This window comes from Schistocerca americana, chromosome X (assembly GCF_021461395.2).
Source record: "Schistocerca americana isolate TAMUIC-IGC-003095 chromosome X, iqSchAmer2.1, whole genome shotgun sequence".
NCBI classification, from domain to species: Eukaryota; Metazoa; Arthropoda; class Insecta; order Orthoptera; family Acrididae; genus Schistocerca; species Schistocerca americana.
In genome coordinates this window covers 583,303,530-583,319,175 of record NC_060130.1, presented here as the reverse complement: position 1 = coordinate 583,319,175, position 15,646 = coordinate 583,303,530, and the positions used below count along the sequence as shown (strand labels likewise).

The 15,646-nt window shown below is 38.7% G+C and overlaps 1 protein-coding gene across 1 annotated transcript in view; it reads left to right on the top strand.

Annotated features, from left to right (window-relative positions):
- The window catches only part of LOC124555229 (glycine dehydrogenase (decarboxylating), mitochondrial), a 316,302-nt gene that overhangs the window by 221,094 nt on the left and 79,562 nt on the right, over positions 1–15,646 (top strand). The gene's annotated exons all lie outside the window — the stretch shown is intronic.

Here is a 15,646-nt window from a genome sequence, read left to right as displayed (position 1 = left end):
TAACTTGTTGAACAATGCTGGAATATTGATGTGCCATTAGTTGCTCCACTTTACTGATGTCTTAGTCAGTTTATTAAGGACAGTGTTCGATTCCATTTGTACAGGCTGAAACCAGTATCTGTTAATTACATTCTATACCAAACAGATTTCTACTGTTTCTTCCATCCCTTAGCCTGAAAAAGATGAAGTATAGCTTCTACATTGTCGTACTGCAAAAATAGGGTGACTGGTGTTGAAGAAGTGCTCTGCCACAGCTTATTTATTGGGATGTAAGAGCCAGGTGCACCTTTGGTGTTCCACGCAGCCTCATGGACTGTACTTGTCATCTGCCTGATGTATGATAGGCCACACTCATAGTGGATCTTGTAAACCCCAGCCTATAGAGCATCAAGTCATCTTTGATGAAACCCAAAATGCCTGCTGCTTTGGTGGAGGGTGAGAGATCTGTTTCATTTTATGCTTGGTAAGGATCCAACCATTTTTCCCACATGTGGGAGGGAAGGCATGCACTTGAATCTCCCTCTATCATCTTCCATTTTCCTAGAGTCCAGCTCTGATTTTATTAGTAACACCTTACGTGTCTATTGTGCAGAGTTCTCATTTGCTTCACAAACTTTTTTTAGGTAAGAAACTCATTCTGCAGACTGCTCTCATTATCAATGCTACATTTTCTGTCAATCAAAGTTCTGAGCACAGGATGGTGGCAGCTATTTGCTTGCCAGTACAATTCTATATGAGCCGGACACTGATAAACTGTATATTCCAAGGAGCCACCATCTTTGCACCAAACCAAATCATCCAAGAATGAAACATGTTCTAGATTTTCAATTTTCATTATAAATTGATTATAAATTTCCATGGATGATGTTTATGTACTTTAAAAATTACTGTGATTTATCATGGGGACAACATTACCAACATGTTGTCAATATATCTTGAAAATACTGTGCACTTCAAACTAGTAGATTCCAGTGCCTTTTCCTCAAAGTCCTCCATACACAGATTGGCTACCAAGGGCAACAAGTTCAAAAATTTTGTTGTTAAATAAAAACTAAGTTGAGGTGAAAACATATTTGAACGAAGTTGTAACCTCTTTATCAAAAGTTTTGCCAATATGACATAAAGATAATGAAAGGAGAACCTTGGTGAATAAGGAAACTACGTCAAAGGTAATAAATCAAAACTGTTTGGCCCGAGTGATTTAAGTTCACTGATAAAATCTGCAGAGTTATGAAGATGATGAGCACACTTTCCTGTGAGAGGTCTTAATGAAAATGGTACATAGTTGGCATTGTTGTAATTTGCAGACACATTGTTGCTCACTACTGGTCACAGAGGAACATCTTTCATATGGATTTTTGGGAGCCCATAAAGCCACAGCACTTGGTTTCAAACTTCACACAGCCTACACAGGAAAAGGAGATGTGTTGAAAAGGAAGCAGTTTTTGTTATTGCCTCATGCTATCACTCAATAAACTATACATCTTATCACAATGGTCATCACAAAACAATAAAACAGTAGTATCAACTTTATCAGCTGGAAGAACCATTGTTACAGTATCCTGTCAAAGTGTACACAGTGTAGCCCCCTCTCCCACAGATATATTACTCTTTACTGCATGAGCTTTCATGGCAGCATAGTAAATTTCATTTGCTGAATCAGTGGAAAGTGTGGCCATTTGTTCAATGGGTATTGTCAGCAAGTATTAGCAAAACTTTTGATGTGGGTGCAGCATTCAATCCTTTACCTAAAACCATCATTCTAGCATTATCCAGATCTCTACTCACTATATTAATGATAGAGCAGCGAATATCAGTTTCTTGCTGTGAGGGTATTTTAAACTGGTTAAAGTTTGCAGTCTTCTGACTCACACTTATGTCCGACTGGCAGTTGCCATGTGTAGCAGAAATGAGGACATGACTGTAGTGAAATACTGCATATGGTGGAGATGGTCACATATCTGTCCAGAGTGATGGACAAACAGACAGACATACAAAGGTAGAAGGCCAGGTTGTGGTTCCTGCTGCCAGCAATGACCAGCGCAGCTGTTGTCTGCACACTGAAATAACTCACTTAACTCACTTCCCAATTAAGCATTACCATCTTCAATTTTGAAAATAAGTATGGGAAATAATGAACGATTGAACATAAATATTGAATAGAATCTTAATAGTTCATAACATCTTTTAGCAAACTCGGCACAATTATGGCATATTTTATACTTATGAGTGAGGAAAGTGGTCAAAATTTAATCTTTAATATATTGTATACTCACCTTTTATAGATGACCTCTGCAGAAAAAGTCCTTCTTGTCCAGGGTAACTAGGCTTGAAATGTATATGAATGAAGACATTTTGTGAGTTATTAATTGAGATTTATATTCCTTCAATCCATGGCTGATTTTCAGTAGCATATTTGCTCAAAATAAAACTCGTTTGAAACAGTCGCATTTTCAAACATAGCATAAGATCACTTTATAAAAGTCATCACAAACTGTCCCAAACAATGTTGAATAGTCATTTAATAGTACAAACTGCACAAAGGAAACTGAAGAGACAAAGGACTGTTTCCTGGAATGCATTTATAAGAAAATGACATGCATATTTAACATTTGAGAACAAGCTGAACTGCCGGCCGCAGTGGCCGTGCGGTTCTAGGCGCTCCAGTCCGGAGCCACGCTGCTGCTACGGTCGTAGGTTCGAATCCTGCCTCGGACATGGGTGTGTGTGATGTCCTTAGTTTAGTTAGGTTTAGGTAGTTCTAAGTTCTAGGGGACTAATGACCACAGCAGTTGAGTCCCATAGTGCTCAGAGCCATTTGAACCATTTGAACAAGCTGAACTGTATGGACTACTTGGCATGTCTTTTGCAGTATTTATAACCTGTGAAAGTCCACCAGAACATTCTAGGCACCTCTAGTGTCATTTTAATTATTTCATGTAGACTAACTACATTTTCATAATCACAAGGCAACTATTTAAATAATGAATAATGAACTGTAGTCAAGATTAGCTTAAGTAAAATTTCATAATTTCACAAGTTTTGGTCACATTTGCTGTTACCTGAATAAATTAAATACTGGAACATTACATTGTATCTGACACATAACAATAATGGAAATTCCAGATTGAAAAATATTTAAAATAAAGGAAAGGCAACCACTTACTTGTAGTGTATTCAGTTTCAGTTTATTCACCATTGAGCTCTTACAGCAGAATAGGTTTGGGCATTGCATATACAATTAAGAATAATTTTTACAGTGAAGTTTTTACACTGTAGTTCCATATTTTTTAGAAATATCCTTAAGCACTAATGCCAGTCATGTTTATTTCAAATACTTTGGCTAGCATCTAAGATGAACATTTGAGTAACCAATCATACATCTTATCTTTGAAAATATTGTAGGGCAATGTCTGAGCAGGTATTGGAGATTTATTAAAACATTTTAAGCATGCTATTTTGTGTGAGTTTGCAATCATTGTGAGTCTGTATCTCGGTATATCAAGATACAGTTTGCGTCTGGTATTGTGAGAGTGTATCATCTCTCTGGTATTGAACTCAATTATGTTGCTTTTGACACAAAGCAACACTGTGTATATGAATAGATTAACAGGAATTAATATTTGGAGGGGACAACAGTGTTCCTTAGGTGTAACATTGCTCATTATTCTGATTACATTTTGGATTTTCAGAGTTTCACTGACATAGCTGGAATGTCCCCATAACAGTATGCTGAAGGAAATATGTGACTGAAATAGGCCAAGATATGCAACCTTCAGATACTCACCAGTGATGGCATCTGTCAGTTTCCACTTGAGACAGCTTACTCTTGATATTCTCTTGCAGACATGGCTAATGTGTTCCTCCTGATTTAATTTTGAATTGATGTGAAAGCCTAACAGCTTTGCAGATTTATTTTTCATGCCTGCAGCCAGACACAGAATTAGTTCCTGTGTTTTATCAGGATTGCATAGGAGTTCACTGGAAGAAAACTAGTTCATTGCTACTTCTAATTTTTCCTTTGTTCCCAGATGCAGTTTTGACAGGTCATTATGGGTACTGAGCAGTGTTTTGTCATCTACATAACACACTATGGAATCTGCTTGTACATGGTTAGGCAGATCGTTAACTGTGGTGATGAATAGAAAGGGACCAAGGACCAAGCCCTGTGGCACTTGGCACTCCAGCCCAAACTTCCTTCAAATAAAAGCATCTGGTTTTGACTGATACAAACTGTCTTCTGTTGCTTAGATATTCCTTGATTACGTTCAAAGATGGGTTGTGTATGCCATAAGATGCAAGTAGGGTGTTAAACAGTACACAGGCTCTGCTGAGGTCACAAAGTACAACTGATACTAGTTTCTTATGTTCAAATGCAGTTAACACTTGGTTAACAACTTCAGTGATAGCAATAGTAATATTTTTGCCATGTTGCATTCAAAGCTGTCTGTTGGAGAGGAGATCATGCTTTCCGAAAGAACTATTTAGCCTGTTGTTCGTTAGATTCTCAAAAACTTTGGAGAAAATTGGGACAATAGAAATTGGTTGGTAGTTTTGGGGCAGATGCTTATCTCTCTTTTTAAAGACAGGTATCACTTTAGCAATTTTGAGTGCATCAATTAAAACTCCAGATTCTAAACACATACCGAAGATGATAGAAAGCGGTTGACAGATGAGATGTATTATTTTTTTAATCATGTAGTTGGAGAACCAATAACAGTCCATCCTTTTGGAGTTTGAGAATCTTTACACAACTTTTATAATGTCCTTGGGGTGACAACATTCCAGTGGAAGTCATACCCCTTAGGTGGCCCAGCACCAAGGATATTTAAAGCACAAGTGCCATTTTTATTAATTCTGTCTTTCAGCTTACTCAAACAGGTTATAAAGTAGTCATTTACTTCTTCAGGGTCCAGTACTGCATTTTGTGTGTTGGCTTGGGGCTTTTCTTCATTGTTGATGGCCAATGTTATTTTACTTTTGTTGGGAGCACATTCTATATAATGTTCACAAACAAGTTGTTTGGCCAGGGTCAGTTTGTCTTTTTAGTTCTTTTTACATTGTAAATAAGCTCTGTATGTGGTGTCATGCAACTCAGGCTCTTGTGTACAAGAATTTTTATATATTCTATATAATATGAGCATAACTTCCCTAATATAAGCCAGCTCATCTGTATACCATTTTAGCTGTTTCTTTTTCTGTTTATGCTTAGGGCTAATTTTGATTAATAGTGAACAAGAGTACCATATTTCAGCAAATTTTTCCTGGAAATTATCAAACACTGCTTCTCCAGCACCCTTCCCATGTTGTGTTTTATACAAAGTCCCAGCTAACATCATCTAATCTGTCAATAAATAGATTAACATATTCATCTTTCTAGCCCCTTATTCAAGTAGCACTAGACTTCATGCTGGCCGATGTATCTGACTTAGACAACTGATCAAGCAGGATGTTGAAACGAAGGGTTCATGGTCTGCTGGTGTTCCACTAACAAGCCTGACATCATACATAGCTATAGAAAAATTAACTATTATATTATCCAAGCAGGCATTATTCTGTTAGGGCCTGTAGTTTTTACAGTGTAGATTTAGAGGTGTTAATGTATTAAAAAAAAGTTTTTGTAACATGTTCATCGTTGTTGGTGATTTCAGTGTTGAAATCACCACAGTAATTACATTTATTTTAGTTTTCAAAATTTTTCTCATAAACAGTCCAAATCTTTCATAAAATATATTTGCATCTCCTCCTGGAGGTCCATATAAACTAATAATTATGGTATTCTCTGACTAAGTCTTATACAGCTAAATTCTCCATCTAGTTCAGTACAGTAAGAGCTAACATGTGTCTAAGAAAACATTACAGTATCTCTAACAGATATTAGTGCACCTCCATCTTTTCTTTCATGTCTACACATAATGTCACAAACAGTATAACCTTGCGGAACAAAATATTCTACCTGATCTTCTGTTATCCAATGTTCTGATACACTTACAGAATCAACATTTCCAACTTTACAAAAATTTTCTAATTCTAATATTTTGTTCCTAATGGAGCAAATGTTCATTTGCATCAAAGTAACAAATTTGTGTTTACTGCTTATGTCTGTAAACCCTCGCCCTTTCAAGTGTTGCTTGTAGTATCTAGCTCAAGTCCAAGAGGCTTATTGCCTATCGAGTCACTGTCTTTATACTAAAAAATTCCTGTTATTATTCAAACCACTACATTCATAGACAGTTGTAATCCATTCAAGTCTTTCTGTATTTATTTCACTGACACAATGACACAGACTTTTTCTCTTCATAGTTAAGGTGAAAGCCGTGGTTGGTGTGAGGACTATGCAGTAGTTTGCTAATGTTGAACACATCACAATTTGTGTATCCATTACACAGTTTCTATTTTAATATTTGTTAATCAAATTTCTTTATTTATGCATGAGCTATAGATTAGATTGTGCCTATGTAGCACTGTAGTGTGGCCCACAGAAACACATAATGGAAAAAATTTAACACTAACTTTCGAGCTCTCACTCTCTTTCACACACACTATCATACAGACATTCAAACATGCACACTGACAGTAGTAGCAAGCCTGACTGTTGAATGTTGGTTATCAAAACAGTTACCTGGGGAGATGGAGGTGAGGATGGGAGAGTGAAGCATGCACAAGGCAAGGAGGGGGTAGCAGGGTGGGGTGAGCAGGTCTTTCACCAGATGATTCAGCAGCTGCACAAGATGAAAGGAGTTCTAGAGGGTAGAGCACTAATGGATAGAGAGAGGGGGAGGGAAGGGAGGAAAGGAGAGGAAGGTGGTAGTGAAGAGGGAGACAGGGAGAGGAGAGAGTAAGGAAGAATGGTGGAAATGGTGGGAGAGAGAGAGAGAGAGAGAGAGAGAGAGAGAGAGAGAGAGAGAGAGAGAGAGAGAGTGCTCTCCCACATTTGGGGGGGGGGGGGGGGGGGGGAGTAGTAGCAAGGAAGGCAGAGTGGTGAAGGAAGGCAGTACATGATCTGGATGTTGACGGAGTCATGTGGACAGAAGAGAAAATGAAAAAGGGATGGTGAGGCAGTGGAAAAAAAGTTAGTGGAGGTTTAGGCTAGGGGGATTGTGAGACAACAGCATATGATGGAGAGGCAGTTCCCACTTGCATAGTTCAGAGAAACTTGTGCTGGAAAAAGTATTCAAATGGTGGGTAGTGAAGCAGATGCTGCAGTCATTAGTGTTGTAGTGCGCAGCATGTTCAACAACAGGAATATTGGGTAGCTGATTCACTACAGGGACAATTTTTATACTGCCTTCCAGCATAAGTTCCTCAATTGTACACAGATGGGAATTGGCTCTCCAGCCATATCCTGTGCCTTCACAAACCCCCTGCTAACTTGTTTCCCGCTGCCTCACTTTATCTTTCTCCACTTCTCCTCTGTCCACACAACTCCTCCTCCATCCAGATTGTGTTTTACGTTCTCCCACCACTCTCCCCCCTCTCCCCTCCAACAACCTTCATGTCCAATGCATGTACTCTGTCTCCATCTCCTCTCCTTTCCCCACCACACCTCTCCCCCTTTTTCCCAGCCATCTCCCTTAATCTCTCCCCTCCCTGTCTGCCTCTTCACCACCACCTTCCTCTCCTTTCCTCCAATCTCTCCCCCCTCTTCCTCTCTCTTTCTGCTAATGCTCTACACTCTGAACTTCTTTCATCTTGTTGTGCAGCCACTGAATCATCTAGCAAAAGACCTGCCTTGTGTGTCCTTCCCTACCACTTCCCCACCTTCATTTACCCAGAAAATTACTCTCAATAACTGATATTCAATAATCAGTTTTGCTGCTACTACAAATGTGTACATTTGTGTGCCTATGTGGTTGTATGCCTGAATGTGTGTACTTTCACTAGAAAAAGAGTAAGAGAAATAAAGCTAGTGTTATCTGTTTCCTATTACCTGTGTGCCAAGCATCATTCCTCTATAGGTATGAGTAAGTGATTGCATTTCCTTTATTTTACAAATGTTTCTAATGTACATTCTTTCAAAATTAATTTCCCATATATTCTTTTCTGTTTTAGCCGGCAATTAATAGAATGAATGTTATGTTTATGTAGTAGGACAGACAGAGATGTTCTTATTAATCATAAACAGTGAATAGTTATTGTTCTAAAAGCTCCAATGTATCGTGTGCTTCATCAACAGCTAAGTATTGTATCTTTCATAACTAAAATGGTACCAACACATTAAATCCAAATGTGGTATGAAATAGTTCATTTTGTCAAACTGGCCCAAATCTTGTTTGTTTAGAACATAGATCATGTGCACTGGCCTGCCAAGGTGCTGCAAGAGTTAACAAACCACCACTCACATAATGAAGGAATATGAACCAATATAATTATATAGTAGTGTCATATACCAGTGGAAAGTTTTCATGGATACAAAGAGAATAATATTAGGCAGTAAGTGACAGCTTTATTCTTAGTCAGTTATGGAGTATTGAAACATGATAAACGTTCATGAACTTAGAAAATCAATAACAAATTTAAAGCAATATGATGTAAAATAAGAATCCAGAGGCAGAATTGTAGATAAAGTATTTATAGGCAAAAATAATGAAGTTATTGTGTCTCTTGTAGTCTTGGTACTGTTAAAAAATAATAGCATAGATGCCATTAGCATAGAGAATTCCAGTGCAGCATATGAACCTAGTGTGAGACAAAGTGACTGATGGGCCACAACAAATAGAACACATCACCCCCATATCTGAAAGACTGTCACTTGGCTGTCTCAAAAAGGAATTACTATAATTTGATCACTGGAAATAGAATCAAAAATTAGAACCCAGTCTCATTACCATACACCACATCAAAGCTTGTGATCTGCCCTTTCACACGATTGAATAATATTATGGTATTGTATACCAAATAATGATGCTTTCTTTGTGGCCAGTTTTGATAAGACACTCCTCTCATTTAAAGATTATTCAAATACTAGTTTATAGTTTATAATGTGTGCGTGGGGGGGGGGGGGGGGGGGGGGGCATGTCTAGCAGGCAGGTTCATTGATTGACATAGAAAATTAGCCTCACAGTTTAGACTCTTAAGGACTGTGTATAGTTTCTGACTCTTAACTGTTTTGAGGACTAAGTTTGTTCAGTACACAGTTTTGCATTTGGTAAATTGGCATGGATAGGTTAGACTTTGATAATTTTGCAGACAGTATCAGATTCTGTTACTTATGGATAGTCTGAAAACAGTAAGGAGCCTCAAGATCACATGCATGTATGGTGAATAATTAGAAAGTTGTTTGTTAACAAACACATGAACATTTATTGATTCTTATCACTTTACATAATTTCCCACTCATGTAGATTTAGTGTTGCCTAGCTGTTCACTATTATACACAGATTCAGTGAAATCTGAGAACATTTTAGTGTTAGAAGGAGTAAAAATAGAGTACCTTCTGTCTGGACCCTCTAGACCCATTCATAATGAACCACTGATATCAAGTCTCAGTTCAGTGATAAAGATAGTGAGAGAGGCATCCCATCGTTGTTGCATTAGCTACATCAGCAAACAGGCACCACAAAATCTTAGTACACACTGCGCTTAATTTGTAAAAAAAGAGGTTCCAGTACTGAGACTTTGCAGGGAATGTTTTTGAAATTTAGACTTCTTAAAACCTTATTTTAACATTTTTTCTGAGAATTTTAAAAGTGTGAATACAACATTTGTTTTGTATCACTTTGACCAGATCAACTATTGTACCACATCTCAAAATCTGCAGTTCTGATGTTTTTTCATTAGAGGTACTAGTTCGGCGCACCAGTGAGTACCATCGCAAATCAAGCAATGAGTATGCCTCTTCAGGTTTGAAAACTTATGCTAATGTGTAACAACTTGTCTCACTAAATTATAAAAGTTTTTAGTGTCAGTGGTGAGGTTATTGCACTTAAGTGAATTGCCATTAACTATTGGTGTTGAGGAAAAGTATCTGTGTCTCACTTTGAGTGTGCAACATGTTAAAAATCTCATGGTTGCCTGGACAGTGACAGAATCCACCAGATTACTCAGTGTGATACTGTGTTCTATGTGTCAGTACATCTGGTTTGGGTTCTTTGATAGTCAAACATGCAGTTTTCTTAGGATTTTGCATTTGCAGGGAAAAGGGTGTACGTGCTGATGCATGCTGTTAGCAAAGACATGTAACTGATGTTATCTTTGGTGTTTCAGGTGAATAACATGTTACCATGTCACTGATATGTAGATCATTGGTACAATTTTGTCCAGATATACCTTTAATCATTGAGAGTACCACCATGTTTGATGTTAGGTGTCCTTGTGTGGTAGTTCAATTTGTCATGTTGTAATACCAATAATGAAGTTTCTGGGTCCTGTGTTGGGATATCTCGTCTATTAATTGTCAAAATCATGATCAAATTCATGATTACTTTCATAGTGTCCTAATTCTGTTAAGATACACTCTCTTTCATTTATGCTAAATGACAGCTGAGCTTGAAAAAAATGCTGATTTATGGCTCTTCACATCCCAAGCTGCCTCTTATTGGATACTTCAGTGTTCAATAGTCAATAAATGTAGTCAGTTATGTCATTTTAATGGCTTTTGTCTCTGTCAGGTTTTGGAAAGGATGGTATCATGTGACAGTTTTCATTCAGAGTTTTCAAAGGATGCAAATTCAGAGTTGCTAAAGCCTCACAGTTGCTCAGCACTAATTTCATGCAATCATGAAATGTGACTTACGTGCTTCAAGACTGCACTCAGTCTGCAATCCATTGCATATATGTCGATTTTAAAAATTTGTTGTGCCACCTTTGAAAAGTATTTGTATCACAGTACACACCCACAATCAGTCTGAGCTTTTTTCTAGGAGGCACTGATAGATGACACAGTGTTTTAGTACATGTGAGCATTATTTTCCTATTTTAAGGCATGGCATACCCTTTGGCTTTTCACTCCACTTGTTATAATCTTTCCTTTCATGAGTATTTTCCCAACAGTAGGAACAGAGCTGCTGTTCTGCTTGACATGATTTGGTTGTGACTTCGGTCACAACATTAGAAACATTTAGGTACAAAAAAAGTAATCTTTCACATTCAGCACCAACTAGTGTACAATTTTTGATTAATTGAGAACAGTTTGCATGCCAGTAGTCTAGAACTTACTCCATTAAGTGGTGCACAGTGTCTTTAGCTCAAGGATCAGTGGTTAAGTGCATCTTGTCTCCTTTTGGAACTCTTCCTTTCCAAGGTGTTCAGTAGCATTCTCTTTGTAGATGGTCTAGTAATTCCTCATTGGGTATCTTTCACAAGTAGGTATGGCCATCTTTTTTGAGGGGCCCTCACATTTAATTTGTAGAACATTACTAGCTTCTTTTTGCAACCTTTAGTAGTTTTACTAGGATTCAGCTTTTATTATGAAAGCACTATTAATTCATCTTGTGGAATTAATTGAAGTTTGCCTGTACTAGGGTTAATAGTGAAACATCCTGGCAGATTAAAACTGTGTGCCGGACCAAGACTCAAACTTGGGACCTTTGCCATTCGCGGGCAAGTGCTCTACCGACTGAGCTACCCAAGCACGACTCACGCCCCATCCTCACATCCTTACTTCTGCCAGTACCTCGTCTCCTACCTTCCAAACTTTACAGAAGCTCTCCTGCGAACCTTGCAGAACTAGCACTCCTGAAAGAAAGGATATTGTGGAGACATGGCTTAGCCACAGCCTGGGGGATGTTTCCAGAATGAGATTTTCACTCTGCAGCAGAGTGTGCACTGATATGAAGTAAAGATGTGAGGATGGGGCGTGAGTCGTGCTTGGGTAGCTCAGTCGGTAGAGCACTTACCAGCGAAAGGCAAAGGTCCCGAGTTCGAGTCTCGGCCCAGCACACAGTTTTAACCTGCCAGGAAGTTTCATATCAGCGCACACTCCACTGCAGAGTGAAAATCTCATTCTGGAAACATCCCCCAGGCTGTGGCTAAGCCATGTCTCCGCAATTTTCTTTCTTTCAGGAGTGCTAGTTCTGCAAGGTTCGCAGGAGAGCTTCTGTAAAGTTTGGAAGGTAGGAGACGAGGTACTGGCAGAAGTAAAGATGTGAGGACGGGGCGTGAGTCGTGCTTGGGTAGCTCAGTCGGTAGAGCACTTGCCGGCGAAAGGCAAAGGTCCCGAGTTCGAGTCTCGGTCCAGCACACAGTTTTAACCTGCCAGGAAGTTTCATATCAGCGCACACTCCACTGCAGAGTGAAAATCTCATTCTGGAAACATCCCCCAGGCTGTGGCTAAGCCATGTCTTCGCAATTTTCTTTCTTTCAGGAGTGCTAGTTCTGCAAGGTTCGCAGGAGAGCTTCTGTAAAGTTTGGAAGGTAGGAGACGAGGTACTGGCAGAAGTAAAGATGTGAGGACGGGGCGTGAGTCGTGCTTGGGTAGCTCAGTCGGTAGAGCACTTGCCGGCGAAAGGCAAAGGTCCCGAGTTCGAGTCTCGGTCCAGCACACAGTTTTAATCTGCCAGGAAGTTTCATATCAGTGCACACTCCGCTGCAGAGTGAAAATCTCATTCTAGGGTTAATAGTATCTGTTAGATGCTTTTTAATTACTCTATTAACTTTGTCTGTTTAGTTTACAAAGATTCGGACATCTTTTTCTATATTTTAGTGACCATGCTCACCATCCTCACTGACAAAAGCTACAAAGGAAAGCATGTTATTATATTAGATGAGATACAATTTTCATCTCTTAGATCAGTAGTGTGGATATTCTCAAGCATGTCGATCATGGTATTAAATTAGAAGACATAGTACATATTACAAAAAAGAGGTACTGGTATGTACTAATGTTCCTTACACACGTCCTAGGTGGATTGGTCCTAATGGATCTGAAAGGAGGCAAAAACTCTGAAACATATTTTCGTTTAAGAGGTAATACCAAACCTGTCACATACATGTAAATGTATATATACTGAGGTAAGATTTCCTGTAGCCTCTCATCACTGAATAGAAAGTCGTTTGCAACATCTACATAAATGGATCACATTAATCCATTGAAGACATGCAGAAGTCAGATTTTACAAAACAGTAAAATTATTTGATATTATTAATAATATATACATTCACTGAGCCATCAGTGGAGTTGGAAGTCTACTTCTACATCTCCATGATTACTCTGCTATTCACAATTAAGTGCCTGGCAGAGGGTTCGATGAATCACCTTCAAGCTTCTACTGTTCCACTCTCGAACGGCACCTATGAAAAACGAGCACTTAAATTTTTCTGTGCAAGCCCTGATTTCTCTTAATTTATTGTGATGTTCATTTCCCCCTGTGTAGGTAGGTGGGTGCCAACAGATGGTTTTCGCAATCAGAGGAGAAAACTGGTGACTGAAATTTCATGAGAAGATCCCATTACAACAAAAAACACCTTTGTTTTAATGATTGCCACTCCAATTCACGTATCATGTTTGTGGCACCATCTCCCCTATTTCGTGATAATACAAAATGAGCCACCCTTCTTTGAACTTTTTCGATGTCATCCATCATTCCCACCTGATGTGGATCCTACACCGCACAACAATACTCCAGAATATGGCAGACAAGTGTAGTGTAAGTAGTCTCTTTAGTAGATGTGTTGCAGCTTCTAAGTGTTCTGCCAGTGAATCACAGTCTTTGGTTTTCTCTACCCACAACATTATCTATGTGATCATTCCAATTTAGGTTATTTGTAATTGTAATTCCCAAGTATTTAATTGAATTTACAGCCTTCTGATTTGTGTGACTTATCGAGTAATCGAAATTTAGCAGGTTTCTTTAGTACTCATGTGAATAACTTCACACTTTTCTTTATTCAGGGTCAATTACCACTTTTTGCACCATACAGATATCTTATCTAAATCATTTTGCAATTTGTTTTGGTCATCTGATGACTTTACAAGACAGCAAATGACAGCATCATCTGCAAATAATCTAAGAGGACTACTCAGATTGTCTCCTATGTCATTAATACAGATCAGGAACAATAGAGGGTCTATAACACTTCCCTGGGAATGCCGGGTATTACTTCTGTTATACTCAATGACTTTCCATCTATTACTACAAACTGTGACCTTTCTGACAGGAAATCATGAATCCAGTCGCACAGATGAGGTGATATTCCATAGGCATGCAGTTTGGTTAGAAGATGCTTGCAAGGAACGGTGTCGAAAGCCTTCTGGAAATCTAAAAATATGTAATCAATTTGACATACCTTGTCGATAGCACTCATTACTTCATGAGTGTAAAGAGCTAGATATCTTTTGCAAGGATGATATTTTCTGAATCCGTGCTGACTATGTGTCAATAAATCGTTTTCTTTGAGGTACTTCATAATGTTCAAATACAGTATATGTTCCAAAACCCTTCTGCAAATCAACATTAGTGATATGGGACTGTAATTCAGCAGATTACTCCTACTTCCCTGTTTGGGTATTGGTGTGACTTGAGCAATTTTCCAGTCTTTACGTATAGATCTTTCTGTGAGCGAGTGGTTGTATATAGTTGCTAAATATGGAGCTATTTTATCAGCATACTCTGAGAGGAACCTGATTGGTATACAATCTGGACTGGAGGTCTTGCCTTTATTAAGTGATTTAAGCTATTTCGTTACTCCGAGGAGTCCGCGGCTCCTGGTCTTGCAGTAGCGTTGTCGCTTCCCCATACATGGGGAGACCAGGTTTGATTCCTGGGGGGTCAGGGATTTTCTTTGCATCGAGATGACTGGGTGTTGTGTGTCTTTCATCATCATCTCATCCTCATTAACTCGCAAGTCGCCGTAGTGGCGTGGAGTGGCGGCCGAACCGCCCCACGAGGGGTCTCCCGGCCACCAGTGCCATACACTCATTATATTACTCTGAAGATGTCTACTTCTATGTTTCTCATCTTGGCAGTTGTTCTTGATTGGAATTCAGGAATATTTACTTCATCTTCTTTGGTGAATGAGTTTCGGAAAAATGTGTTTAATAACTCTGCTTTAGTGGCACTGTCATCAGTGACTTCACAGTTGTTATTGCACAGTGAAGGTATTGATTGTCTCTTGCCACCGGTGTGCTTTATATATGACCAGAATCTCTTTGGGTTTTCTGCCAGATTCCAAGACAGGGTTTCATTGTGGAAAGTATTAAAAGCATTTTGCATTGAAGCATGCGCTATATTTCAAACTTTTGCAAAACTTTGCCAGTCTTGGGGATTTTGGATTCTCTTAAATTTGGCATGCTTTTTTTGGTTCTTCTGCAACAGTGATCTGACCCATTTTGTGTACCATGAGGAATCGGTACCATCACTTATTAATTTATGTGGTATATATCTCTCAATTGCCATTGGTACTATCTCTTCGAAATCATTCCACATCTTTTCTATTCTTACATGCTCAGAACAGAAGGAGTGGATACTGTCTCTTAAAAAGGTGTTAAGAGCATTTTTATCAGCTTTTTTAAATAGATGTACTTTGTGTTTCTTTTTGATGGTTGTGGGTGTTACAGTATTCAGCCTAGCAGCAACTGCCTTGTGGTCACTAATCCCTGTATTCATCATGATACTCCCTATTTGTCCAGGATTATTTGTTGCTAAGAGGTCAAGTATGCTTTAGCAACAATTTATGCTTCGATTGGGCTCATGAACTTATTGTTCAA